This window comes from Lissotriton vulgaris, chromosome 5 (genome assembly GCF_964263255.1).
Source record: "Lissotriton vulgaris chromosome 5, aLisVul1.2, whole genome shotgun sequence".
NCBI lineage: Eukaryota > Metazoa > Chordata > Amphibia > Caudata > Salamandridae > Lissotriton > Lissotriton vulgaris.
The window spans coordinates 1,279,387,481-1,279,414,043 of NC_141693.1; the positions used below are offsets into that span (position 1 = coordinate 1,279,387,481).

The 26,563-nt window shown below is 48.1% G+C and overlaps 1 protein-coding gene across 8 annotated transcripts in view; it reads left to right on the forward strand.

Annotated features, from left to right (window-relative positions):
* PPP1R12B (protein phosphatase 1 regulatory subunit 12B) overlaps window positions 1–26,563 on the forward strand; it is an 880,212-nt gene that overhangs the window by 811,848 nt on the left and 41,801 nt on the right. The gene's annotated exons all lie outside the window — the stretch shown is intronic.

The following is a 26,563-nucleotide window of genomic DNA, read 5'->3' on the forward strand; positions in this document are numbered from 1 at the left end:
TGCTTTGTTTGCTGTCTCTCCTGTTCTCCTTCTCAAAACTGGAGCCACATTCACTGCATGAACATTCCTCTCTTGTGACTGAATGCACCACTTCTACTCCTGTGTTTTTTTTCTAAATGGTTCTAGTTTATTTATTGAAGAGGGAGATCTGTATGGGAAAAATTTACAAAGGCATTTTTATTTATTGGGCATACATTCTTACAGCCTACCTCTGTTAAAGTGATCTGGCAAAAATATTGGGTAATTAAGACCCAAATAGGAGTGGCCCTCCTACCACATTGGAAGAAAAAAACTTTAGGGAAGTATCACGGAACGGCTGGTGGCACTCACATATGCAAAAACATTTCTGATGGATATTTCCAACTGTGTATTCCTCACCTTATGACTACTGGCAGGTACCAAACTGGATCCAGAGATTTTTGTCAGCAAATCCATCATGTGCCATTAGGTGGCATCATGCAGCTCCCCTTCGACTCTGTCCCACCCAGAAAATGACTGGAGCCACATATAGCCGATACCCCAGTGCGCTGATGTTCATTCCTTTCTTTGCTCACCTTTTGACGCGGGTTCAGTGCTCACTCCCTTGTTTTCTGTCTTTTGACAAAACGTATTTTTGCAAAACTTTATACAATTTGCAAGGTAAATGTCTCCCTCTAAAACTACAGGCTTCATACCTTCCAAGTTCCGACATAAGCAGATGATGGTGGCAGACCCCCCCACTAAATATGCCTCTGATGTTTAGGTTCCCCACCTGACAAGTGTTATGTGACTGGACTAGAAAGAACCTGAAGCCACCCGAAACAATGACGACACGCTGTCTGTCTTTGAACACAGTGAGAAAGCTTGTAGATGCCGGGATCACTCCTTGTAGCAGAACCAAGCACGTTTTTGCTCCCGAGGCTGTCATTGAAAGAGGTCCTTTTCCCACTAAGGTTTATCAGTTGAAGTCCAAAAGTCCAAGCAAAAACATGAGTCTAAACGTAATCGCCTTCTTCCCGCTACTCTTACCAAGAAAAGTCACATGGATGTCTCGATTGCTCCGGATCTAGATACTGGTCCCCCTCCATGAAGCCGATCTCTCAGCTCTTCCCATTGCAACAAAAGTTTCTGGGTACATTGGCGACAAATAAACCAAATCTTTGACAAAAGGGGGTCTTAGGGAGTCAATATTTAAAGACCAGACAGTGTCCTGTCTCCATACTACAACTGAAAAAACAGAAAGGAACTACCGGTCTACAAACAGGGAGACAAAAAATAGCAGAGAAACTTCAGTGACTGGATCAGAACAAACACACACTCACGGAGTGAAAAGGAATCCCATCAGCCCACCACAGTGGCAGAGCATCATCATCTGGGATTAACTGTGGGTTGCATGAATGGTGCAGCCCACACCAGTTGGTGGAGAAGCTGCACTAAATTCATAACCAGCGATCGATACAGCCACAGTTAAGTTGCAATCAGTGGTGCTGATGATTTGCAGTGCAAAAAGGTGAAAGATGTGCAAAAGTTAAAATTGACTACTAAAACACTTCAGTATCTTTAATAGGTGCTATCCTAGGGTCAAATCTAAAAACAAAGTGCTGACAGTTTGAAAAAATAACTATCCTTAGTGATAGATTGGCAGGTCTACATGTTTCAGACAAGATGGTATCATTAAACCAGGCTTTCGTCAGGACCAATATACTACTATGCTACTGCAAATGTAATAAAAACTGTACAAAAACAAATAGAACAACTAAACAATTGGTGCGAAACACCCTCCCAGTTCCTGTGAGTCATAAATGGTTGTCGGATATCACAGGAATTTCGAGTTCATTCCTAAAAAAGTAAATATTGATAGTGAACAATTTCAAATGTGACCCAGAAAACATAGCAACTCTATCACTCAATGTCTCATCTTTTAATACTGGCAATAATGCCCAATATACTGCTCTATTGTATCTAAAGTAGTCCTAAACTAGTAAATTTAAGAAATGTGTACTTACCCATCTTTGTGTGGAAGTACTCCTCACCTCACCTGGCAACTGCTCAATGAATGAGGCCCCGCTCTGTATTGTGGGTAAACACAAGTCACAAACAGAGTGAGTATCTCTGTATGCCAGTCTCCCATCTTACACACCAAAAACCTTGTCGCTAAAATAACCATACTGACCATGGCCTCCTTCCAAGACCCCTCAAAACTAGATAAACGTTAAAAGAAATGTCAATAAAGGACCAGATCGTATGTCCTAACAAGCCATCTTATCATTCTATATCATAACGATGTAAATATTATTGTTTATAATCCATATGTTGTGACTGCTAAACCACAAGATGTATGTTTGTTTTGCGCTCTCGTCATGTAAGTAGTTTGGCCAAAGAGCCCTTGGAACCATAAAACCAAGAACAAACAAGAACACAGAACCTCCTTTCTTTTAAGTAAAAACGGTACTGTACAAGTTAGAAAACCTTTGATCAGACCCGCCTTTCTTCTCACCTGTCCGTCGGTACCCCAGGCTTAACCGAGCCGTAGGGGAGGTAACCGAACGGGCAGGTGTCATCCAGTTAAATCCTCTTACTGAGAAGCAATCATTGGGCCCGCATGGTCACATGGTGGTCATAGCAACTACCGAAACGGCAGTCGCAACGGTCATGGCTTGTTGATTTGAGGGACTCGGGCGACATCATCACTTCCTGGTTCCTTCTTCTGCGCATGCATGCCACCCCCTTTTATGAATCGTTTTTGGCCACTATAGGTGTGGCAGGGTATACTCAGACATGAGTCCCTTTCTCACTGCACCATCAGGATGTAAGCAAGCCGGGCCGAAGACGGCTGAAATGCCAGAAACCGGTCCCCGGTAGCTTGTCTCCTTGTAAAAGGGTGGCTAGACAACCAGTGACCAAAAAGACCCTTTTGTGTTGCCCGGCGGTGTCGCCTCTATTACCCACAAAATATTAATCAATGAAGAAGCAGGCGCTGGAGACTGAAAGGCAGGAAACGAGGGTTTATTCTCTCCGGAGGAGAACACATCAATTCGGACAGCAAGTATCGTCACGAGGTGCTCTAACCGCATCTCTGAGGCCTGGCCTCTTATACACAGGTTTATTGCTTTATTACATGAAACACATATTTGTCAATACTTTGATGTACGGAAAGGCATCCTAGGAATCCCCGCTTCAAGCCCGTTCCCACACGTTTACAGTTGAAATCCCCACCCCGGTCACAACAGGTGATGATTATCGCGCAGCTGGACATTCCGCCGGTTCACGGAATGTGTGGAGTTGATCGGATCTCATGGGGTGAAGGGTGTTCGATCGATTCAAGGGTCTTTTGATAGGGGGGAAGCTTCCTACTGTACGGGGGGTGATAAACAGTATCCGCAGGGCCAGGTGGCGGCCTGGGAACAAGGGAGACAAACGGGCACATAGGAAAAAGGGGGTTTGTATCAAAGGACTTGGGACCATGAAAGGGATGAAGGGAGGTGTCGCGCTGGGAACAGGATGGGATTCCGAAGCAGAGCTGCGCTGAAGAGGGGTTTATGACCCAAGGCATGTGAGAACGGGAGGGGGTTGTCAGCGTGCGGGGGATGCCTGCGAGGCTAAGAGAGAGTGAGAGACGCGCTGGCTATCAGCGAGGGGCAGAGGGGCCATGGTGCTCAAAATGGCTGCCGCTTACGCGCAAGGCATGTGAGAGCGGGAGTGATCAGTGCGTGGGGGTGCTTGTGAGGGTGAAGAGCCGTGCTGGGGGTCAGGGGTGTGCAGAGGGTAGTTCTGATCAAGGCAGCTGAAGTGGTGGGTGTGTGCGACAAAGAGTGTGGCATCGGGGCAAAGGGAAGATGGCGCAGATAATGTTCACCAAACCGTATTAATTTTCCACAGTCCTCCCTTTAACATTTCTAAGACATCTTGCTGGCCTATTTCCTATCTATGTCTACTGTGGTGGTCATAAGTAAGGAAGTGATAACCCAGGTGAAGGAACTGTACATAAACATCACATTGTTAAAATCTTTTCATCTTAGTGGGCGGGCTCATCGTTAAGCTCGTTGCAGGAAAGTCATAGTAATGCAATATCAGACAAAAATTATGTAGTGAGAGCGTTGGGTACAGATCATAGATGCTTATAGTCATTCGGAATAGGAACTGATAGGTTACCACGTAAGTAAGTTCTTTTTGTACTCGGTTGGAGCATAGTCAATTCAATGGTGGTTGGGAGAGAAATGGGACATAGTGAAAACAATAATCAGGGTTTCCAGTGTCTTATGGTCGTGGACCATTATTAGTGAGTTCTCAGCATTCTTTGTCGTCTTCTGTTGGCACTGTTGAGCACCTGCATTACAATTCGTTCTTTAGTAGGAATGTCCATGTGGGTTGAGCCGTTGGAGGTCTGCGGGCAGGAGTGTGTCTTTGTTTTGTTTCGCCAGACCTCGTGGGAGAAATACGTTACGGTTTTGGAGCAGGTGCATTTCCTTTCATAATCCAGAGTGTGGTCATTAGAGGGAGACAGAAAAGGATTGTGATGAAGAGTGCAATTGTCTTTGAGTTGTGGAGTCTGTCTGTCCTTGGGTCTCTGTAGTGGGTATTTCCTGTTGCTTCCATCATCTTCAAGGTGCTCGGTAGCGGGCAGAACCACAGACTTCGTTTAGCTTCTCTTTGGGGTGACCCTTGGTGGTGTTTAGGTCACCGTTCTGAGATTTAACACAGTTCGTGGTCTACTTAGTCGGAGCTCCTTCCCTTTTGACGCAGGAAATACCCTTCTCTGGATGGTACAGTAGGATTTAGAGGATGTTGAAAGTTCAGGTGGAGGGAGGGGGGGTGTGTGAGTAGTCCTTATGGTAGGTCGGAGGAGGAGGGGATGGAGCAGGGCCAGATCGGGAACAGACCAGGGGGACGGAAAATTTTTAGACAGGCGGGTCCATAACCAGGTCCAGAGAGCGGGGACTTTTCGGCACATGTCGATCATAAAGCAGGGGCCTCAGGTCAGCCCCTTCCTTTCATTCTGTCAGAATCAGTGCCTCGTCCTGCGACTCCTTACTGCTGCGGTCTCGCCTTGGCCAATGTCGCTTGATGTTCCACGATCTGCAGTCAGGCCGCGTGCTCCCACATCCGGTCTCTTTCTCCTCCGACAGTGGTACCCTTAAATGAGTTTGAAAAGACAGTCTTTAGAGATTTTGCAGAGGAAGGTAATCACATAAATCTATTTCTCTCCCAACACTAAGCAACTGGGTAAGCATCCGTTACATTGAGGTTTTGCAGCCAACGTATAAATAATTGATGATAGGTTTGCTGGGTTCCCTACAGCTTTCCTTCGTTACTATTTCTTTGGCGTTTTGTTGGTATTACATTCATTGTCGTGGAACGAAGTCTGATACTTATTCATTGCATTTTATCACAGTCACGTCAATTCTTCTAGCAGAGACCCACTTTCCTAGTACGAGTCCTACGAAGCTTATGCCGTTCTTCAGGGCTTTGTATTTTACGAAAAAGTGCAACGTGCTATTTACCATGGTCTGATAGGTATCTTTCTGAGGAATGAACATAGGCTAAACGATTTTTCATTTTATCAATGCATCCTATCTTTCGGCTAAACATTTTACTTTCAACAGGGTTTACTTGCAACAAGTTCTTTCATTTTTTGACTTAATTCTGACTTCGCAAACATTATTCTAAATTCTACATAGTTTCTTACAACCTGGCTACTTTATTAAAAAAAAAACTCGGGGCTTGCGATGACTATTCAACTCATCCTTGGGGTGAGCAAGGTCTAATGGAAAACAGCTAGGAACATAGCGAACTGGGACAAGGGACATTTTTCAAACTCTCGTCCAGGGCAGCTGATACAAAACTGGGTGCATTCTGGGAAAACGGGGATGTCTCGATCACTATTACTGTTTGGGTATTGAGATAATTTCGGGACGGGGAAGGTCGCGTTTACCAGAGACATTTTTTATCGTGGATGCCACTGACAAGTAGTTCCCTCAAAAAGGGTCAGATTAGGGAACCTTAGTCGTCTTACCTGTCCCTTTCCTTTCGGCCAATCTAGGTTTCATCAATATTTAGCAGAAAGGGAGAGGTAGTAACGTGGTATCGATGTAATTTTTATTTAAGACAAATTTGCGCAAATACTTGTGGTATTTGGAGCCAATCAGGTGGTGCACCAGGGGTAGTGGTTCGCCAATTAGGTGCCAGTCACTAGGAAGAGTGAAAAGCGTGTAGGAGAGAGAGAGAGAGAGAGAGAGAGAGAGAGAGAGAGAGAGAGAGAGAGAGAGAGAGAAAGATAGAGAGAGACAGATAGAGAGAGAGAGAGATCAACAATAGGCTAAATAGTACACGTGAGACATGGAGAGTGGCCGTGTACTATTTAGGCTATTCAGTGCGTTACCCAACATGAGACATTTTGGGTTTGTGTTAGAATGTAGAAAGCATGCAGTTTGGGACGGAAGAGCATTAGGCCGGGTACATAAGGACATGCATTGAGTTGGGAGTCTGTAGGTGCCGTCTTGTAGCGCTAGTCCGCTTCATGTATCGGACATGGCGTGGCCCCAGATCTTTACTATACCCTAGTCGTGGTTCCAATGTAACCTGTAGAGGGAGAAAAAGGAAGAAAGGGAGGGGGAACAACATTCGAGCATATCAAATGTACGGGCACGGAAGTTCTTTACTTACCACATACTAGTCTTCTCTCCTCGGGATATAATCCCTAGGGTCTTGGTTTCTGAAGTCAAAGGGGGGGGGGTCCGAGTGTGGTATAGATCGTGTGTAGGGAAACACTAAAAAGAAATCAGGGGCGCCTAGCGCAAGGTATCCGGTTTGTAGATGTATCTAGCTATCGGGATCCTTAAATCATTCCCAACGCTGTGATGTTCTAAGGCATATCAGTTCTTTGGCCAACCCTGTTCCTTAGTACCTTCGAGTACCCTACTTTTATAACATTCTAACATTCACACCGCTTCACTTTACCCATTCTCAGAAGTCGAGGTCCTTCTTCATGCGTTAGTTCCTGAGCTTAGTCGCACATTTGGAGGCAGCGTATCATACCTTAGATTCGATCATCAATCCGGGGCCGAACAACCATTTTCTAATAACCTTAAAAAGAGAGCAAAACGGTTGCGCACAGAATAGCCCTCCCGCCAATTCCCACATTTACAAAAGTATGCGATACCTGTTCATAGTTTGGAAAACCTTTATTTGCATAATCGTTCAGTAAGTAAATATGTGAGTGCAATCGTATTTGGCCGGACACGGCGATGGCTGAAGCACATACAGTAGGGGGGCTATTTTGCAGCATTTTAAAAACATTGGAAAACGTCTACTTAGTTATTTGCAAGAAACTAAAAACGTCTATTAATAATTGAGGGATCAGAGGGTATTTATTTCATAAATTGAAACACAATCAGACTAATTGCAATCACATTTCCTAGATGTATACCGTGGGCGTGCGTCATAAGCTACGTCATGTATCGGTTACAATAAATATCATAATAAATCGTACATTGAAATCAACATTTTAACGGGATCCTTTCAAATGTTCACCAAGTGAACCCTCCTCCCTTTTTCGTCAAGTGTACAAAGGTTCACATACATATCTCAGAACATCATGTCTTGTTAGCTAAAGACCACCACGCGGTGTTCGTAAGTTCCTATTGATACCGGCGCCATTTTGGGCGATGCCGGGTTGGTTGCACCAGAGTCCTTTTCAGCAGTTCAAAAACCTGTGCTAACAGAGGGGCTGGTAATGTGGACCGTCAATCAAAAGGGGAGGGAGGTAGAATCTTCCCTACCGGGTCACGTTGAGGTTCAGCCGGAACTTACTCGAATTCGTTAGTCCACAATGTTTCTGGATGGTTCGGACTGAAGCTGGTGCTGACACGAGAGCACCACCATCTTGTGGCTATGTCGTGATCGTTTCCCTAGTGATCAAGGCAGTTGTTCCCCACAAGAAGCCTGTGAATGCCGAGGACTCCTGGGACTTTGGTAGAATCTTCAAAGCTGTGGGGATGTTGTCGGAGGTGGGGGCTCGTGCCCAGGCGGGCAAGCGCCCGAGTTGCAATACCGGACAAAGTTACTCCAGCGGCCTAGACCCGCCTTCCAGGGGGCCCAGACGCCATTTTGAGACCCTGCAGCAGCCGCCCTTCGTCGTGTCTTCAAGAGTGGCAGAGACTTCTTTGGGGCAAAAAAAAAAATGGAACATCGTGCCGTTGGAGCAGGACATTGGCTCGGGGCGCTAGGATGCAGCTGTGGCGCCTCTACCTGGGGAGGTGAGGGAGGCTCGTTCGCGCCGCCTCCCTCTCCCAGTGCACCCCACGCCGTTCCTTCGAGTCAGGGGTGTACATGATGACCAACCTACACCCCTGACTCTGCGAGTACTCTGGAGGACCATTGTATGTTCAGTGCTGCGCAGGTATGCCCGTCGGACATTGTATGTTCTGTGCTGCGGAAATAGGTCCGTCGGACATTGTATGTTCTGTGCTGCGCAGGTATATCCGTTGCCCGGCTGGAGGATTTCGGCGCCGGGCCGGGGCTGGGAAACCTCCTACCTGTGGAGGTGGGAGAGGCTCGTTCGCGCTGCCTCTCCCTCCCAGCCCACCCTGCACCAGTTCAGCGGAGGAATTTGCGATGGCCGGACCAGGAGATACGGGGGAGGGGGTCATCTGCATCCGCCCCCTCCCTACTCGTGGCCCGGGGGACGCCGCCCCAGGAAGGAGAGGATGGGAAGACCATTTCATGCCGGGCCCGTGGAGCCTCCTGTACATTCTCGCCGGCGACCTCTTTGGTCTATGGCTGTCGGCAGGCCCCGCCCCACACGTGCTGTGTGTTTCACCTTCCGGATGGGCGGGACCGTTGACCTGTTACATTTTGGGAACTTCCGGAGTGAACGTAATATGTTTTGTATTGCTCCTATTAGCACAGTTTTACTTTAAAGAATGTTTTACTAGTTTTTTTTCTATTTATCGTTGGTTGTGTGTTATCTTTACCGTAATTAAATCTTAAATTATATAACAGAGACTTGACTTCCTTGAGTCCTTTTTCTAACGGGGCGTTGTCTACACAGGCCTGTAATTGCTTTTGTTTTTCAGAGTGGGGGGGGGGGGGGAACAGAGAGTAATCAGTCCCAGAACTCAAACATGTCGTTGAAATCGGTCTGACGAAATCTGTGCCATCGGGCATAATCAAACTTGGTGGTTCTATCCGTCCTGTCCGTGTTAGTCTGATTCGTCTTTGTCTCGCGCCTTTTCCCTTTCTGCCGGCCTGTTATTTCTGTCGGCCCTCCGCTCTTACCTATGTTCCGTAGAGTCGGGCATTGGGCTTTCCAGTGCCCGAGTCTTTTACAAAAAGCACATTGGTTTTGCCTTAAGTCTGTTCGTCCTGCGCGTAGTGTCGGGGGTTGTTACTTTCGGGTCGTTGTGTCTCGGGGTTGTCCTGTCGGTACGTCCCTTTACACTGTTCCCTTTTTGTGTCTAATCCTTGGAACTGTGTCGTCGCTGCCCCTTCCTTTTGCCTACCAGACGCTTGGAAGGTCGCCTGTCGCGTTTCTTTACCTACTCTGACTTCGTCTCTTTCCTTTCGTTGCATTGCTTCTTTGCGCCACATACCGAGACTGTCGAGCATAATAGGCGTTGTCTTGCTACTACGAAGGGCTATTTCTAACGTTTCTATTTTGTCAAGATCGAAGGATCCTACCAGTGGACACTGTTTCTCTTGATTTGCTTTGGTATACTTGTGCCATAGCTTACTATAGGCTATGGTAATTAATCCATACTTTGTGAACATTTCTTTATTAGGGGTGCCTTCCAGCGGAGCTAGATGGTCCACCTCTAATAAACGGTCCGGGCTGAACCAGCTACCAATCAGTGGGGAGAAGACCGGCATGACGGGTCACAATGGGGACAATAGTCAGCACTACCTATCTTATCACTGTGTGCAAAGACTAGACAGAATATTTCTATTCTACGTTGTTTGCAGGCAGTGAATACCTCAAGAACCAATATCAAAAATATGGTCAATGGGGAGAATAAGTAGGCCCGCAAAAAGGTCTGCGTCACCTACCCTTTCGCTATCTGCAAAGAGGGAACCTATTCTTTCCTGTTTGCAGACAGAGAATCTCCAGAAAATAATCCGTAACAGTTAATCAATGGGGGGGGGGGCAATTAATCAGTGGGGGAGAAAGATAGGTACGACGGGTGCGTTACCTATCCTTCACTGTTTGCAAAGGGAGAGCCGGTTGTTTCTCCGTTTGCCGACAGCGAAACTCCAAAGAAATCAACAAAGGGTAATACTAGTATTTTTTTACAATCAATCAAACAATTATTTCGTAATTCGTCGTGTCTACACGACCTTACCCGGACCGTATGGACAGTTTCTTGTCTTCCGAATCCAGCGCCCGATCGTCCTCTTTTCTTCGTAATCCTCGCGGCAGTCCTGATGGTTCCCAGTCAGGACCGTAGATCACTCGAGAGAGGTCTGTTCGGAACCAGTGAAGTTTGGATGATCGGCTGTCAGACGAGGGTCTATCGGACAGGGTACCTCCCGATCGTTGCAGTCGTTCACTCTGTCGTCAGGACCTCTCCCACTGGATCCACGAGTCGCAGATGGGCCCCACGCTTGGGACGCCAATTTGTAAAAGGGTGGCTAGACAGCCAGTGACCAAAAAGACCCTTTTGTGTTGCCCGGCGGTGTCGCCTCTATTACCCACAAAATATTAATCAATGAAGAAGCAGGCGCTGGAGACTGAAAGGCAGGAAACGAGGGTTTATTCTCTCCGGAGGAGAACACATCAATTCGGACAGCAAGTATCGTCACGAGGTGCTCTAACCGCATCTCTGAGGCCTGGCCTCTTATACACAGGTTTATTGCTTTATTACATGAAACACATATTTGTCAATACTTTGATGTACGGAAAGGCATCCTAGGAATCCCCGCTTCAAGCCCGTTCCCACACGTTTACAGTTGAAATCCCCACCCCGGTCACAACAGGTGATGATTATCGCGCAGCTGGACATTCCGCCGGTTCACGGAATGTGTGGAGTTGATCGGATCTCATGGGGTGAAGGATGTTCGATCGACTCGAGGGTCTTTTGATAGGGGGGAAGCTTCCTACTGTACGGGGGTGTGATAAACAGTATCCGCAGGGCCAGGTGGCGGCCTGGGAACAAGGGCGACAAACGGGCACACAGGAAAAAGGGGGTTTGTATCAAAGGACTTGGGACCATGAAAGGGATTAAGGGAGGTGTCGCGCTGGGAACAGGATGGGATTCCGAGGCAGAGCTGCGCTGAAGAGGGGTTTATGACCCAAGGCATGTGAGAACGGAAGGGGGTTGTCAGCGTGCGGGGGATGCCTGCGAGGCTAAGAGAGAGTGAGAGACGCGCTGGCTATCAGCGAGGGGCAGAGGGGCCATGGTGCTCAAAATGGCTGCCGCTTACGCGCAAGGCATGTGAGAGCGGGAGTGATCAGTGCGTGGGGGTACTTGTGAGGGTGAAGAGCCGTGCTGGGGGTCAGGGGTGTGCAGAGGGTAGTTCTGATCAAGGCAGCTGAAGTGGTGGGTGTGTGCGACAAAGAGTGTGGCATCGGGGCAAAGGGAAGATGGCGCAGATAATGTTCACCAAACCGTATTAATTTTCCACATCCTTTCTGGTGAAGAATTGGCTTGGTAGTTTAGTCTGCCCTGTTCCCATGATGCACTGGGCCAGGGACAGACTGATTTGCATATAGCCAGGTTCTGAACTGGGATGGTGCAGTGAGATAAATAACGGTGATGGATCAAGCCCTGATCTTTGGACTGGATAAGAGTGGTCTGCTTAATTCAGACACTCTGTTCATCACCACCCCCTTTTATGAATCGTTTTTGGCCACTATAGGTGTGGCAGGGTATACTCAGACATGAGTCCCTTTCTCACTGCACCATCAGGATTCAAGCAAGCCGGGCCGAAGACGGCTGAAATGCCAGAAACCGGTCCCCGGTAGCTTGTCTCCTTTCTGGTGAAGAATTGGCTTGGTAGTTTAGTCTGCCCTGTTCCCATGATGCACTGGGCCAGGGACAGACTGATTTGCATATAGCCAGGTTCTGAACTGGGATGGTGCAGTGAGATAAATAACTGTTATGGATCAAGCCCTGATCTTTGGACTGGGTAAGAGTGGTCTGCTTAATTCAGACACTCTGTTCATCACCACCCCCTTTTATGAATCGTTTTTGGCCACTATAGGTGTGGCAGGGTATACTCAGACATGAGTCCCTTTCTCACTGCACCATCAGGATTCAAGCAAGCCGGGCCGAAGACGGCTGAAATGCCAGAAACCGGTCCCCGGTAGCTTGTCTCCTTTCTGGTGAAGAATTGGCTTGGTAGTTTAGTCTGCCCTGTTCCCATGATGCACTGGGCCAGGGACAGACTGATTTGCATATAGCCAGGTTCTGAACTGGGATGGTGCAGTGAGATAAATAACGGTGATGGATCAAGCCTTGATCTTTGGACTGGGTAAGAGTGGTCTGCTTAATTCAGACACTCTGTTCATCACCACCCCCTTTTATGAATCGTGCATGCCAAGCGCGGCGCGGTCATTAATCATCCCACCCTAAGACTATAGGAAATGTGGTCCAGAACACGTATTATCCGATACATAAGAGTTGACAAAAAAATATTAACATTAGTAACTCACAAGCCCACTGGCAACTCGATAATTCACAGAGTATATGAAGGATATAAATATAAATATAACCTGTGAAGTTTCCACAGTTACAAAAAGCGTTTGTAGAAGGTTGCATTAAGGCTATGGAGTGCTGGAATCCAAGACTTCCGGCAATGTTGTAAATACCGGCAGTATGGAAATACAGAAACCTGTACGCTCTGGCCCTATTTTGTAGAAGTTACGCTAAGGATGCAATGGTGGTTATGTGATGGTCATTTCTTCTTAAGTATTCTGCTTTTTATTCACTTGTGGAAAAAATGAAGACTTAAGAGGTGCTTTTTAGTAAAGGGTTCTAGTGTAGTTATCTGGTTTGAATGATGTTTGTTGCATCTCAATGAGGTGGAGGGAAAAGCAGCACAAATTGTTAGTAACAAGGTAAAGATGCATTTGTTCTACTAATTTGGTCTTTTGGTGGTGGACACAAATTTATAAATGGTTCTGAAGCAGGCTAGCATTGGTTCTAGATAGCTTTTTATGAGAAGCCACATACAACATCAGGAGTGTGCAAATTTAATTAAAAATATATAATTTATTAGTATGTTTCTGAGGATAGACTAATCTCTGATCAGCCAACCTGAACTGTGAAACATATAGGCTGCAAAACTTTAAAGCATTGTCCTGAAAAGCAGGAAGATAAAGTAGGTACCATAGATAGGCTATTTGGGGCTGAAAATATTAAGCATCTGATAGACTTCTCTGTGGTTGTGCAGTGATTGCATCCTTGGCTCTGGTGGGATGCGCACGCAAACCCTCAGGGGTTTGCTTTTTGCCCAGCACGTAGCAGATTTAAATGCAAAGCATGATCCATCTGGAGATGGTCCGTTTCTGCTCATCCTTACTCTTTTTTGCTCCGAAACACCCAACAGAGTTGGTCGTTGTAGTATTGAAGTAGGCTGGACAACAGGTTAGCTTGTAGATCAGGTTTATTCAGCTTAGGAGAAGCACAGCGACAGGGAGCAGGCAAAGCTATCAACTGCCAGAAGGCAACATTCTACTACAAAGCCATAGAACATACAAGCACAGGGGTTCTAACTAGGGGTTCTAACTACAGGTGCCAGGGAGGCACAATACAGTGAATACTACATTATCCTCTTTTCTGTAAAACAAAAGAAGAAGCGTTCATACCTGGAGAAGGAGGGGAGAAAAGAAAAGAAAAGAGAAGAGAAGTATCCAGAAAATTAGGATGGAAAGTAAGAGGAAAAGGAAAACACAACTGGTAGTGAAGGAGAAAGACAGAAGCAAAAGGTTATCTGAACCTGGCAGGAATCTTACATACTCTATGACTCCTGCGAGGTCCTGGTACAGAAGCATCAACAACATTTCTGCCATTTTCGTCAATAGCAACAGTACTGAAACGTTTGTCATTTGAAACAGAGCTGGGATTGGGCTGAGAAACACCAGTGAAAGCATCATCACCACTAACTTTAACAACTTTACAGATGTTCCACCAATCCTTATTATTCACACGTACAGCATTTCCACAGACCTTATCAACTACAAGTGGCTGAGAGAATTTGCTCCTACCCTTAGTGACATGAACAGGATTTTTAATCCGAACCACATCACCAGCACAAATGTCATGGGCAGCAGATCTCTTCCGTTCATCAAAATAGGTTTTCTGCTTCTTTTGAGTTTCAGAAACATTGTCTCTGACAAAATCATCAATTCCATCCATAACATTCATTTTTACCCACTTTGACATCCAACCCGGACAAATTTTGGTAGAGGGTTTTCTACCCCTCAGGAGCTCAAAGGGGGAAACCCCAGTAGAAGAATGAGCTGTTGTACGATAAAACCATAGCATGGAACGCACAGCATTCTCAACCACACACTTGCTGGCAATGGCCCACTGGATACAGTTGTTGAGAACGCGGTTCATCCTCTCAACGAGGCCATTGGCCTGGGGGTGGTAAAGGGAACTTTTCTTATGTGTCACACCACCTTGTTTAAGGAAAGATTCAAATTCACAACTGACAAATTGGACACCATTGTCAGTCATGACAACTGAAGGAAACCCCTCTCTCAAGAAGACGTCTTTCAAAAAGGAAATTACACTGGCAGAGGAGGCTTCACTGATGAAGCGAATTTCAGGCCATTTGGAGTAGTAATCAATGGCAACAATGGCAAAACGGGAACAAGGGGGTAAAAGGTAAAAAGGACCAACCAGGTCAACCCCAATCTTTTCCCACGCCCTTTCCGGAAGTTGAACGGGCTCCATAGGGGGAGACCTAACCTTATGACTTTTGTCTGAGGACTTGCAAATGACACAGTTGTCAACCAGAGAATCAACAGACACGTCCATCTGCGGCCACCAGAACACATCTCTCAACCTACGTTTGGTGAAAGTCTTCCCTAAATGCCCTTCATGTGCACCATCCACCAGACGCTTCCGCAAGCTCTCAGGGGGAATAAGCCTGCCACACCGCATGAGAATGCCATCTTCAACAGTGAGTTCATCAGCAACCTTGACAAAAGTTTGGAAAAGACCAGAAACATTCTTTTCTTTGGGCCACCCAGACTTCAGATAGTTGACAACCTGTAGGAGAACCGCATCCTTCAATAACTCCTTTTTCCACTCAACCTCACTGATTGCACACATACCTTCAAGATCCAAAGCCGCAATAAAACAATCCTCAAGATCTTCATCTTTTTCAACCTCGGAGTCATTATCAGTTAAAGGAAAACGAGAAAAATAGTCGGCTCTGACATTCTTTGAGCCCGGCAGATAAACAACCTCAAAATCATACTGAAGTAGCTTAGTGGACAGCCTTGCAATTCTAGGGGTATGCTCCTTAATCTTTTCCCCGGACAAAATAGAGACTAGGGGACTGTGATCTGTGTGAATAGTGAAATGACTACCCCAGAGATAAGGATTAAACTTCCTGACCGCCCACCAACAAGCCAAGAGCTCTTTCTCAATAACAGAGAAGTTAACTTCTGCCCCACGCAGTACCCTTGAGGCATATGCGATGGTGTTGTCAACTTGTCCATTCCTCTGAGTAAGAACAGCCCCAAGTTCAAACCCACTCGCATCTACAGTCACAACACACTCCTTGTTGGGATCGAAGGGTTTGAGAATACTTTCCCCAACAAGCTGTAATTTGATCCACTTGAAAATTTCTTGACAATTTTCATCCCAAACAAAAGGCACACTTTTCTTTAACATGTTAGTCAAAGGTTGAACTTTTGACGCATAGTCTTTGATAAATCTAGAGTAAAATTCACTGAGTCCAATGAAAGATTTTAGCCTAGATTTGTCGGCAGGTGGAGGAGCATCAACAATGGCTTTCACTAAGCCAGGACGTGGTTCCACACCTGCATGAGAAACAACGTGCCCCAGAAACTCCATCTTTTCTTTTAAGAAAACACATTTCTCTTTCTTTAATACAATTCCCTTTTCTTGCATGATTTCCAGGACCTGATTCAAGGAAAAGTCATGATCCGCCTTGTTCTCGCCAAAAATCAAAACATCATCCTGGAAGACAATTACTCCAGGAGTGTCCCTAAACATCTGACTCATCAACCTTTGGAAAACTGCAGCCGCTGACGCAAGGCCAAACGGCATTCTACAGTACTGAAAACTACCAAAGGGAGAGACAAACGCAGTCAGATGCCTAGAAGATTGACTCAACACCACCTGGTGGTAAGCGGAGGCCAAGTCCAGCTTTGTGTACCACCTTGCCCCTCTGGTAAGGGACAACAAATCTGTGATCTTTGGTAAGGGGTGTGAATCAATCCAGATGTTCTTATTGAGACTGCGCAAATCCACACAGACGCGCAAATCCCCATTCCTTTTTCTGGCGACAACAGGAGGAGACAACCACAAGGACGACTCGATGGGTTCTATGACTCCTTTTCTGCATAAACCCATCAACTCCTTTTCTAAATCATCCCTCACGCTGAAAGGAACACTCCTCACCTTATGTTTTACGGGGATGGCACCATCCTTTACTCTAATTTCGTGGTTGAAACCCTTAATGATGCCAAGGCTATTTCCGAAGACTCTGGGGAATCTGGAGATTAAACTCTCAATATTGTCACCTGAAACAATAACAGCTAAACTCTCTACATTATCACAAGATTCCTCAATACTGATCTGTTCTTTGGACCCGGGTCTAAGGATCATCTTGAACAAACCCTGGTGGAACCAACCCAAAATGTTTAGGCCCTTCAATGAAACGTATACTTTGCCAAAGATCCTCCTTCCCCTAAACTGAATAATGTATTCAAAAAACCCAAGAAGAGCAATTCTACGCCCTTCATAAGAAACAGGAGTCCTGTCAGGTGGTAGGAGGTTCCTTTCAGGCCAAGTTACATCAAACAATTCTTGTGTAATCATAGTTACTCTAGCCCCAGAGTCTACTAAAAGGATAATTATCTTGTCACCCACACCAAAGTCTTCGAGAGGATCAACACAATCAGACGGATCTCCAATAATGACCCCATCGTCTCGTACTACTACGACCATGTCTCTAAGGTCATCTTGGATGCCATTCATAGAGTCGGAGTCATCAGCAGTATTTCCATAGGACTCTGAGACATTCCCAATAGTGTTGACGGTACTCAGACTCTGGGACTAGTTGCTGAAAGTAGGATTTCCCTGTTTAGAGACTTGGCAAATTTTTGCGAAATGCCCAAACTTCCCACAGTTCCGACATGTAGAGTTCCTGGCAGGGCAAAACTTGTTGTTTTTATTATGGGAAGGATTTCCACATCTGTAACAAATGTCATTTCTTGAAAAAGCATTTCTCTCAAAACGCTGAGAACCAGGAGTGTTGTTTCTATCAAAACGTTGACTGCCAACCACTTTACTGTCTTTGTTCTCCTTGGTTCTAACTATTGAAACTCCCTCATCACATTTCTTTTCAAGTTCCTTTACTTCTTTTTTTGACAGTTCTATACTCTTGGCCATACGAATAGTCTCTTCAAGTGTGGGGTTGCCCAAAGTTAGAAGCTTCTGCTGAATAGACTTATCGGAGCACTTACAAACATATTGATCCCTAATTAATTGCTCTCGAAAGCCTTCAAATTCACATTCAGCACTTAGTTGTCTTAGACAAGAAACATACGTCTCAACATCCTCCCCAGGTAGTTGTTCTCTTTTGAAAAATTTGTGTCTTATAACGACAAGACTTGGCTTGACATCAAAACGTAACTCAAGCCTTAATCTTGTCTCTGTGTATTCATCTACATCCTCTTCAGCGTTGTTTCTTACTAAGGGAGGTAAATGCTTGAAGATTTCTCTTCCCTCGAAACCCAAAGAATGCAGTAGAAGACACTTCTTCCTTTCTGCGCGATATCTGGACGCGCCTATAGCCCCCAAATAAGTCTCAAAGGCATCAAACCATTTTCTCCAGATTATGGGAGGATTGCCTGGGGTCTCGAGAAAAGGAGGAGGAGGAGAAACAGATTGCATACTGGCAAAGATTGGAGATTTCCCTCTTTATTGACTCTGTCGCTGTGCAAATGAAGTTCAGTATGCAAAAAAACAGATTTTCCTTGAGAAAGGACCATGTGATAATTTTTTCCACCACTAGATGGCACCGACGTGTAGAGTTAAAAGTCAAACGAACACCTTATCTTTAGAAAAAGCAATGTCTGTGTAACTGTAGATTAATAACTCTTTTCCTTATGTTCAGGTGTTTTTATTTCCGATGGAAATGGTACCAGCATGTGGATGATGCAGACCGCTTTCAAAGACTTCGGACTGGCAAAACGTGAACAGGCTCAGAGACGCGTTGTCAGGGAGACGCGTCTGGTTGGAGGAGCGCACGTCAGGCGATTGTTATGGATTGCCATGGAGACGCGTCAGACTTGAGAAGCGCGTGTCAGGTGGTTGCGTTAGCAACAGAGCCTCGCGCTGATACTAATGACGTGGCGCGCTCGCGCTGGGAATGACGCTGAAGCTTCCTCGTTTAACAATCTCGCGCTGACACCAATGACGTTGCGCGCTCGTAAATAAAGCTGATTAATGAGCCTTAAGTTAATTAAACTCGCGCAGAAGGAAAGCGGACCACTTATCTCGCTGATGGTCTTCACCAGAGAGTCGAACAGCTGCTCTTCAAGTACACTCGATCCACAGTGTACTCTCCACAGGAATACGAGGAGAAACGAGGTAAGGCAGGTTCTTTTACCTTCTCCTAAGCAGCATCGTCGCCAACAAATTTGTAGTATTGAAGTAGGCTGGACAACAGGTTAGCTTGTAGATCAGGTTTATTCAGCTTAGGAGAAGCACAGCGACAGGGAGCAGGCAAAGCTATCAACTGCCAGAAGGCAACATTCTACTACAAAGCCATAGAACATACAAGCACAGGTGTTCTAACTAGGGGTTCTAACTACAGGTGCCAGGGAGGCACAATACAGTGAATACTACAGTCGTCCATCCGGAACTGTTTTGTGTAGTCAAGGTATAATGACAACCCTCCTTTTGGGTCAAGACAATGGAGTCGCTACTCTTATAGGGATGCAGTGGAGCGTAAAAACTAGGCAGGGTGATGGACTAACCTACATGAAAGGGTGTGATGACTTTCGGCAGAAAGGAAGCTCTAGTTCATAGAACCAGTTTGTCTAGGTATATGTTCAGGTGTGGAGGCTTGAATGACGAGGCCTGAAGCTCACTGAACCTCTGGGCAGAAGTTATTGCCACCAGGAAGTCCGTCTTAATGATAAGGAGCCTGAGAGTACAGATGTGCAAGGGCTCAAAGGAAGCGCACATCCGGACCGTCAGGGCGAGAGTAAGGTCCCTTTGAGGCATGATAAAGGGAGAGTGAGGAAACCTGTTGCAAAGTTTTCAAGAACCTATGTACATTAGGGGATTTGAAGAGAGATGGCTGGTCAGGCAACCACAGAAATCCTGAGATAGCAGAAAGATAACCCTTTAAGGTACCCAAAGCAGAGCCATGCTGGGCATAGAAAAGAATAAAGAGAAGAACTTGAGAATGGGGAGCAGAAAGGGGGTCAAACTTCTTTTCTGCACCCCATGCCACAAACTTGCCCCAACGGCAGGTATATACCGTTTTCATGGAGAGACACCTGACTGCCAGAATATCATCGCAAACTTTGGGCAGAAGGTCAAAGGATGTTAACGGTTGCCGCTCAATCTCCACGCAAGGAGGAGGCATGTTGACAGGTTTGTGTAGGGAACCCTTCCCTGCTGCTGTGAAAGAAGTTCCTTCTGAAGGGGCAGCCTGATCGGAGGACCGACGACCATGCTCAACGGCTTGGAATACCAAATTCTGAGCCCAGTCTGGAGCCACTGGCGCTTGGCAGTTCCAGATCTTCTTGAGAACGCTTGGCAGTAGTGGTATTGGTGGGAAGGAGTATACGAGGCCTAAGCTCCACTTGCGATGAAAGTGTCTGTGAGCGGGAACTGCCTTTGAAACTCCAGCGCACACAGCTGCTGACATTGCATGTTTTTGGAGGTAGCAAACCGATCTAATCAAGGGTCTCCCCACTGCTGAAAGAGACCTTGTACCACCTCCGGATGGAGATGCCATTTGTGATCCTCTAGGCATCGTCTGCTGAGTCATCCCTGGCTTTCAGAGAGCCTGTCAGGTGTTGAGCCACCAGTGAAATGGCAGGACGTTGTAGCCAAGTCCAGAGGCACTGGCCTCTTGACAAAGGGTCCACGACCTCACCCAAACTTGTTGCAGTGCCACATGACAATGGTATTGTCTGAACACCTGATGGAGGGTAGGCTTTTAATGCCAGCCGGGATCTCTAAAATTCCAGGTTAATGTAGAGTCTTGATTTAGTCGGAGACTAGAGGCCTCTGATCTCCACCTCTCCCAGATGGCTGCCCCATCACAGGAATTAAGCATCTGTCGCTGCTGTCAGATCCGGTTGAGGAAGGTAAAGGGTTATCATTTGACCCAATCGCAGTTTGTAACCACTACTGCAGATCTTGTGCAGTTGCCTCCAAGATCTGTTCCATGCCGAAGAGATTTTCCTGATGATGCTCCCACTGGAACTTCAGGTCCGACTTCAGAGTCCACATATGACAGCAGGCATGTGTCCCAAGCAGGATGTAGGACACCATGAGGCCCAGCACCCTCAGTCTGTCTCACCGAAACCCAGGATAGAGGCTGAAACACCATTCTAATAGCTCAACTATCCTGGACTATCCAATGTGGAAAGAAACACGTTAGTTATAGATTCCTTACCTTAGAATTACCTCCTTCCCTCCTCCCCCGCCGGCGTCAGACTGGATCCCGAAAGTTGTTTAATCAGCAGTACCTCTGCGCGTCACAAGGTGGCTTCGGTCAGCTCCGCGTCCATCATGGTCGCCGGGATGACGTTGCAGCAGCTACTTAGACGCCACCCTTGCGTGCTGATGTCAGTTCTTTCTTTTGTCACGCCAGCCAGCGCAGATACAGGAAGAGCGGTACCTCAGTAATTTTTTGACTAACTTTTCCTCGTCTTTTGTCGACTTCTTTCGTTGCATGATGTCTGTGACAGATCCGCACCACTTGTCTTTTTTGCCTAGAGCGTGACCACAACCCCAAATCGTGCTCTGACTGCCAGTCGATGATGGCGAAGCCTTTGCGGGAGCGGTCCCGAAAGCTGCTTGAACACCGGCAGTCAGCTCCTCGCAGTTCGAGGTCCCGGTCGAGAGGGAGGTCTAGGGACCGGTCGCGGAGCCACCACCATTCCGGTTCGAAATCATCGAAGTCTTCACACTCTGGGTCGGGTAAGTCGAAGCATAAGAAGAACTTGAAGAAGCATTGTCGCTCTTCGACTTCTCCTCATCGGCTGATCCGACGAGGCACGCGGGTGGTGCCCCTCCCGCTGCTCTGCCCGCGGAGCCCGAAGAGTCCGCTTCGATCCCCCCTTTCCGGGACCCGGAAAGACTCCTGCCCAGCTTTGTACGTTCTACGAGGTGATGCACGCCATCTTTGGGCGAACCGACCACGCAGGCACGCCTTCAGGCCCCGCGGACTCGGTTGAGGAGCCTATGGCTTCGCTGCTGGAGGCTCCGATGCTGCAGGCCCCCATTGGATCCAGGCCTGTATTCGGATCAGCGCCGGTTGACCTCGTTACGCCTCCACCGGCGCTGCTCCCGACAGCACCACTACAGCGTTCAACGCCGGTCAACCCCCTAGTCGTCTACGACCCCGACCTCCATCCCGACATGGACACGGAGCCTGACCGGCGTCGTCCAACGCCGGATTCTGTGCCGGATGGGGTTTTTGTGCCCCTGTTCACTCCTTTGGTCCCTTTTCAACCACAATGGCACACAGATGAGGAGGAGGAGGACTGGGAGGGGTCAGGTGACCCTTTAACTGCCAGCTGGATAGTGAACAGGACTGGAGAGAAGAACTTGTAGATGCCAATGGTTGGGACACCTCCCCTGACCTTGGCATGTTGTCTTCTCCTACCGTGGCTATAGAGGAGGGAGTGGCGTATGCCGTGGCGTTGCGTAGGGCGGCCGAGGCTCTCAACCTCGAGCTTCCTACGGTGGCGGTCAGTACTAACCTACTGACTGAGGTGCTTCAACTGGCTGCAAGCTCTTCGGAGCCCCCTGCTGCCGTTTAATGAGGCCCTCACCGATGTCCTTTTGGGCACGTGGTCCAGGCCCAACATGGGGCTCCCCTGGACAGGATGATTGCCCGATGCCACCGCCCAGCTCCAGGTGACCCCACTTTCCTCTCCCAACATCCCACCCTGGAGAGCTTGGTAGTGTGAGCTTCCACTTACTTTCCTACCGCCCCACTGGAAAGGGAATCCAAGAAACTGGACCACCTTGGCTAGAAAATATTCTCTTCCCCCAGCTTAGGACTGCGGTCCGTAAACACTGCATGTCTCTTGCACCTTTATTCCCACTCAGTGCGGGAGACGGTGGCACAAGTGCTGCCTCAGTGTCCGGAGGAGGCCCGGGCGGTGCTCTCCCAGGCTGTTGCTGCCGGAAGGGATGCAGCAAAGTTTACAATACGTTGTGGGCTGGACCCCACCGACTCTCTGGGCAGGACCATTTCAACGTCTGTAGCACTTTGTTGCTATTCCTGGATGAGGTCCACTGGCTTTTCAGGGGATGTCCAAAACACCTTGATGCCCTTTGATGGCCATCGCCTTTTTGGTGACAACTTAGACAACGCCCTAGAGCACTTCAAGGACTCACAGGCTATGGCCAATTCCTTGGACCTCTCCACCCGTCTGTCACAGTTTGCTTTTCGCCCCTTTCGTGGCTACTGTAGGGGTTAGGTTATTGTTATGGTTAGGTGATTTTATAAAGTGCGCAGCTGCCCCAGCAAAGGGGCGTCCCGGCGCTGAAAGCGGAGTCAGTAAGGCAGCAGGACTAGCCCGTAGTAAACAGATGAGTTATGATGGCCTTGCAGAAAGGAAGCAGGCCATTCAGGCAACGGTTCTGAACGGGAAGAGAGTTCCACAGCTTAGTGGCCAGATATCGGAAAGACCAGCCCCCCGCTCTGAGACGTTTCACCCGGGGGACCGAAGACTAGTATTGCTCAGCCGAGCGTAACTGGTGTGTGGGGACATAAGGGACCAGTAGATTAGATAAAATCTCAGGGAATGAGAGTTTTAGGATTTTAACAGTAAGACAGAGTGCCTTGAATTCAATCCTCTTAGGAACAGGTAGCCAGTGGAGACGTCGCACGGCGCCCGACGTGGGGCAGGTTCTAGGGAGCCTGAGCAGGACACAGGCGGCAGCATTCTGGACTCGCTGAAGGAAATTCACCTCCGCCTTATTGGCGCCTAACATCAAAGAGTTGACGAAACTAGTGGCGACAGAATAGTCGCCAGGATAATCAATTGGCGTGTTGCTGGGTCGAAGAACCCCAGTATGGGCCTCAGACCCCGTGGGAGTCCAAAACAGGTACCCGCAACCTTTTTGGTATGCTCCTGAAACCCAAGAGTGGAGTCAAACCAGATCCCTAGGTTCTTCACCACCAACTTAAGGGTGGGGGCACTACCCATGGGCGTTGGCCACCACTGCGTCCCACTCACAGGCCGCAGCAAGTTCGCCAACCTTCGCGTGGCTGGTGACGTGGGAACCGGCGCCGTGGTTCAACGGGCAGGCCAGTTCACCAACCCCCCCTTTGCAGCTGCATCCAAACCCTCTTAGTCCGACCTTTCAGGCCCATCAAACGCCAGTGGGCGTCAGGATTCGCCATCACCTCCCCCACTGGCGCACCTTCACATCGGACAAGTGAGTTTTGCAAATAGTCCGAAGGGGCTACTTCCTCCACTTCGAGGCTACCCCTCCAGCCATACAACTGCATGTCTGAGGATCACTTGGTCCAACTCCGGCAGGAAGTTATGTCTCTCTTGGCCAAGGGAACCATCGAGTGCGTTACTGTCCCAGGAGTAGGTTGTGGTTATTACTCCCACTACTTCTGGTCCCCAACGAGGACAAGGGCCTGCGACCTATCTTTGACCTCTGGGACGTCCATCGCTTCCTCCGGAAGGAGAATTTCAAGATGTTGATGCTTGCTCAGGTCTTGTCTACTCTCGACCCGAAAGACTGGATGGTAGCGTTGGACTTGCAGGATGCTTATTTTCACATTCCCGTCCTGCAGGCCGACTGGCGTTACCTACGGTTCACGGTAGGCCACGATCATTTTCAGTTTATTGTTCTCCTCTTTGGCCTTACCAGCGCCCCTCAGGTGTTCACAAAAGTGATGGCGGTGGTCGCAGCTCATCTGCGCAGATCAGGGGTTTGTCTTCCCCTATCTCGATGACTGGCTGTTGAATGAGAGTTCGCCCCAGGCAGTCGCCTCCCACCTCCAGATTACAGCCGACCTCCTGCATTCGCTGGGGTTCTCAATCAATGTGCGGAAGTTGCAACTGATTTCTTCTCAGAAGCTCCTCTTCATCAGAGTAGTTCTGGACACAACATTGTTTCGGGTCTATCCTCCCAAACAGCGAGTGTGGGATATTCTGGCTATGATTCGGATCTTTCAGCCTCTATCCCGGGTTTTGGACAGAATGACTCTGAGGCTGCTGGGCCTCATGGCTTCCTGCATCCTGCTGGTAGATCATGCCAGGTGGCATATGCGGGCTTTGCAGTGGGACCTGAACTTCCAGTGAGTGCAGCATCAGGGAAATCTGTCCAATTGCATCCAGATCTCGGGGGGCACTGCACGACAACTGCAGTGGTGGCTCACGAACTAGGATTGGGTCAATGGCAGATCCCTCTCCCTTCCCCAACCAGACCACACTGTGGTGACGGACGCATCCCCTCTGGGATGGGGCGGCCACATGGGAGAGGTGGAGATCAGAGGCCTCTGGTATCCGGCGGAGTCCGGGCTTCATATCAACCTTCTGGAGCTCTGGGCGATTCGTCTTGCACTGAAAGCATTCCTTCCCTCTGCCTGGGGAAGAGTAGTGCAGGTGTTCACAGACAACACCCCAGCCATGAGGTACTGTAACATACAAGGTGGGGTGGGGTCGTGCACCCTGTGTCAAGAGGCCCTCCACCTCTGGACATGGCTGGAACATCAGGGCATTTCCCTGGTGGTTCATCATCTGGCAGGTTCTCTGAACGCCAGAGCGGACAAACTCAGCCATCGGTGCATGATGGATCACGAATGGTGTCTTCACTCAGAGGTGGTGCAAGGTCTCTTTCGACAGTGAGGAGAGCCTTGGTTAGATCTATTCGCCACAGAAGAGAACGCGCAGTGTCAGCAATTCTGCGAGTTGGAATTTCCAAGGCAGCACTCACTTGGTGACGCTTTTCGTCACGAGTGGAGTTGCGGTCTGTTGTACACCTTTCCGCCTTCTGACCAAAGTGCTGAAGAAGATCAGCCGCAACTGGGCCCAAGTAATTCTTGTAGCTCCAGATTGGGCACAGAGAGTCTGGTATCCTGAGCTGCTCAACCTGGCCATCGATCCTCCGACTGCCTCTTCGGGAGGATCTTCTGTTGCAGTAGCAGGGGACGGTCCTCCACCCGAACCTGTCCAGTCCCCACCTCCTTGCATGGAGATTGAGCGGCGGCAGTTGACGTCTTTCGATCAGCCTCCCGAAGTCTGTGGCGTAATCTTGACAGCCAGGCGTCCCTCCACTAAGACAGTATATGTCTGCCAGTGGAACAAATTTGTGCCATGGTGCACACCAAAGGCTGTGGATCCCCTTTCTGCCTCTCTTTGAGGTTCTCTTGTTCCTTTTCTCTTTAGCCCAGCAGGGCTCTGCTCTGGGCACTATCAAGGGCTATCTTTCAGACATCTCTGCCTTCCTTCGGCTGTCAGATCAGCCTTCTCTTTTCAAGTCCCCAGTAGTTAACCGTTTCTTAAAAGGCTTAACACATCTTTTTCCTCCAATCCCCTTCGTTATGCCTCAGTGGGACTTGAATCTTGTTCTATCTTATTTAATGTGCGCTCCCTTTTAGCCGCTTCATAACGGTCCCTTACGTCTCTTGACTCTTCAGACTGCTTTCATGGTAGCCATCACTTCTGCTAGAAGGGTAAGTGAGCTCCATGCCCTTTCTTCAAAGCCTCCTTTCCCGTCTGTTCATCCGCACAGGGTGGTTCTTCAGACCCGTCCATCCTTTCTTCCTAAGGTGGTCACTGCCTTCCACATCGGAAAGACCATTACTTTGCCCACCTTCTTTCCGCCTCCTTCGAAGGAGGAAGAGAGGCTCCAATGTCTGGACCCAAAACGTGCGCTCTCCTCCCTAGATCACACAAAACAGTTATGGGTGGATGATCAACTTTTTGTTGGCTACGTGGGCGTAAAGAAGGGTCAGGCCGTACACAGGCGCACCATTTCTGATGGGTCGTGTTGTGTATTAAGGCTTTTTATTCTCTGGTTAATAAGGAGTCTCCAGTCGGACTACATGCCCATTCCACCAGGGCGACAGCAGCCACTACTGCCTTTCGAAGAGGAGTTCCTCTGCATGACATCTGACAGGCGGCCACATGGGCATCACTGCACACGTTCACCAAATACTA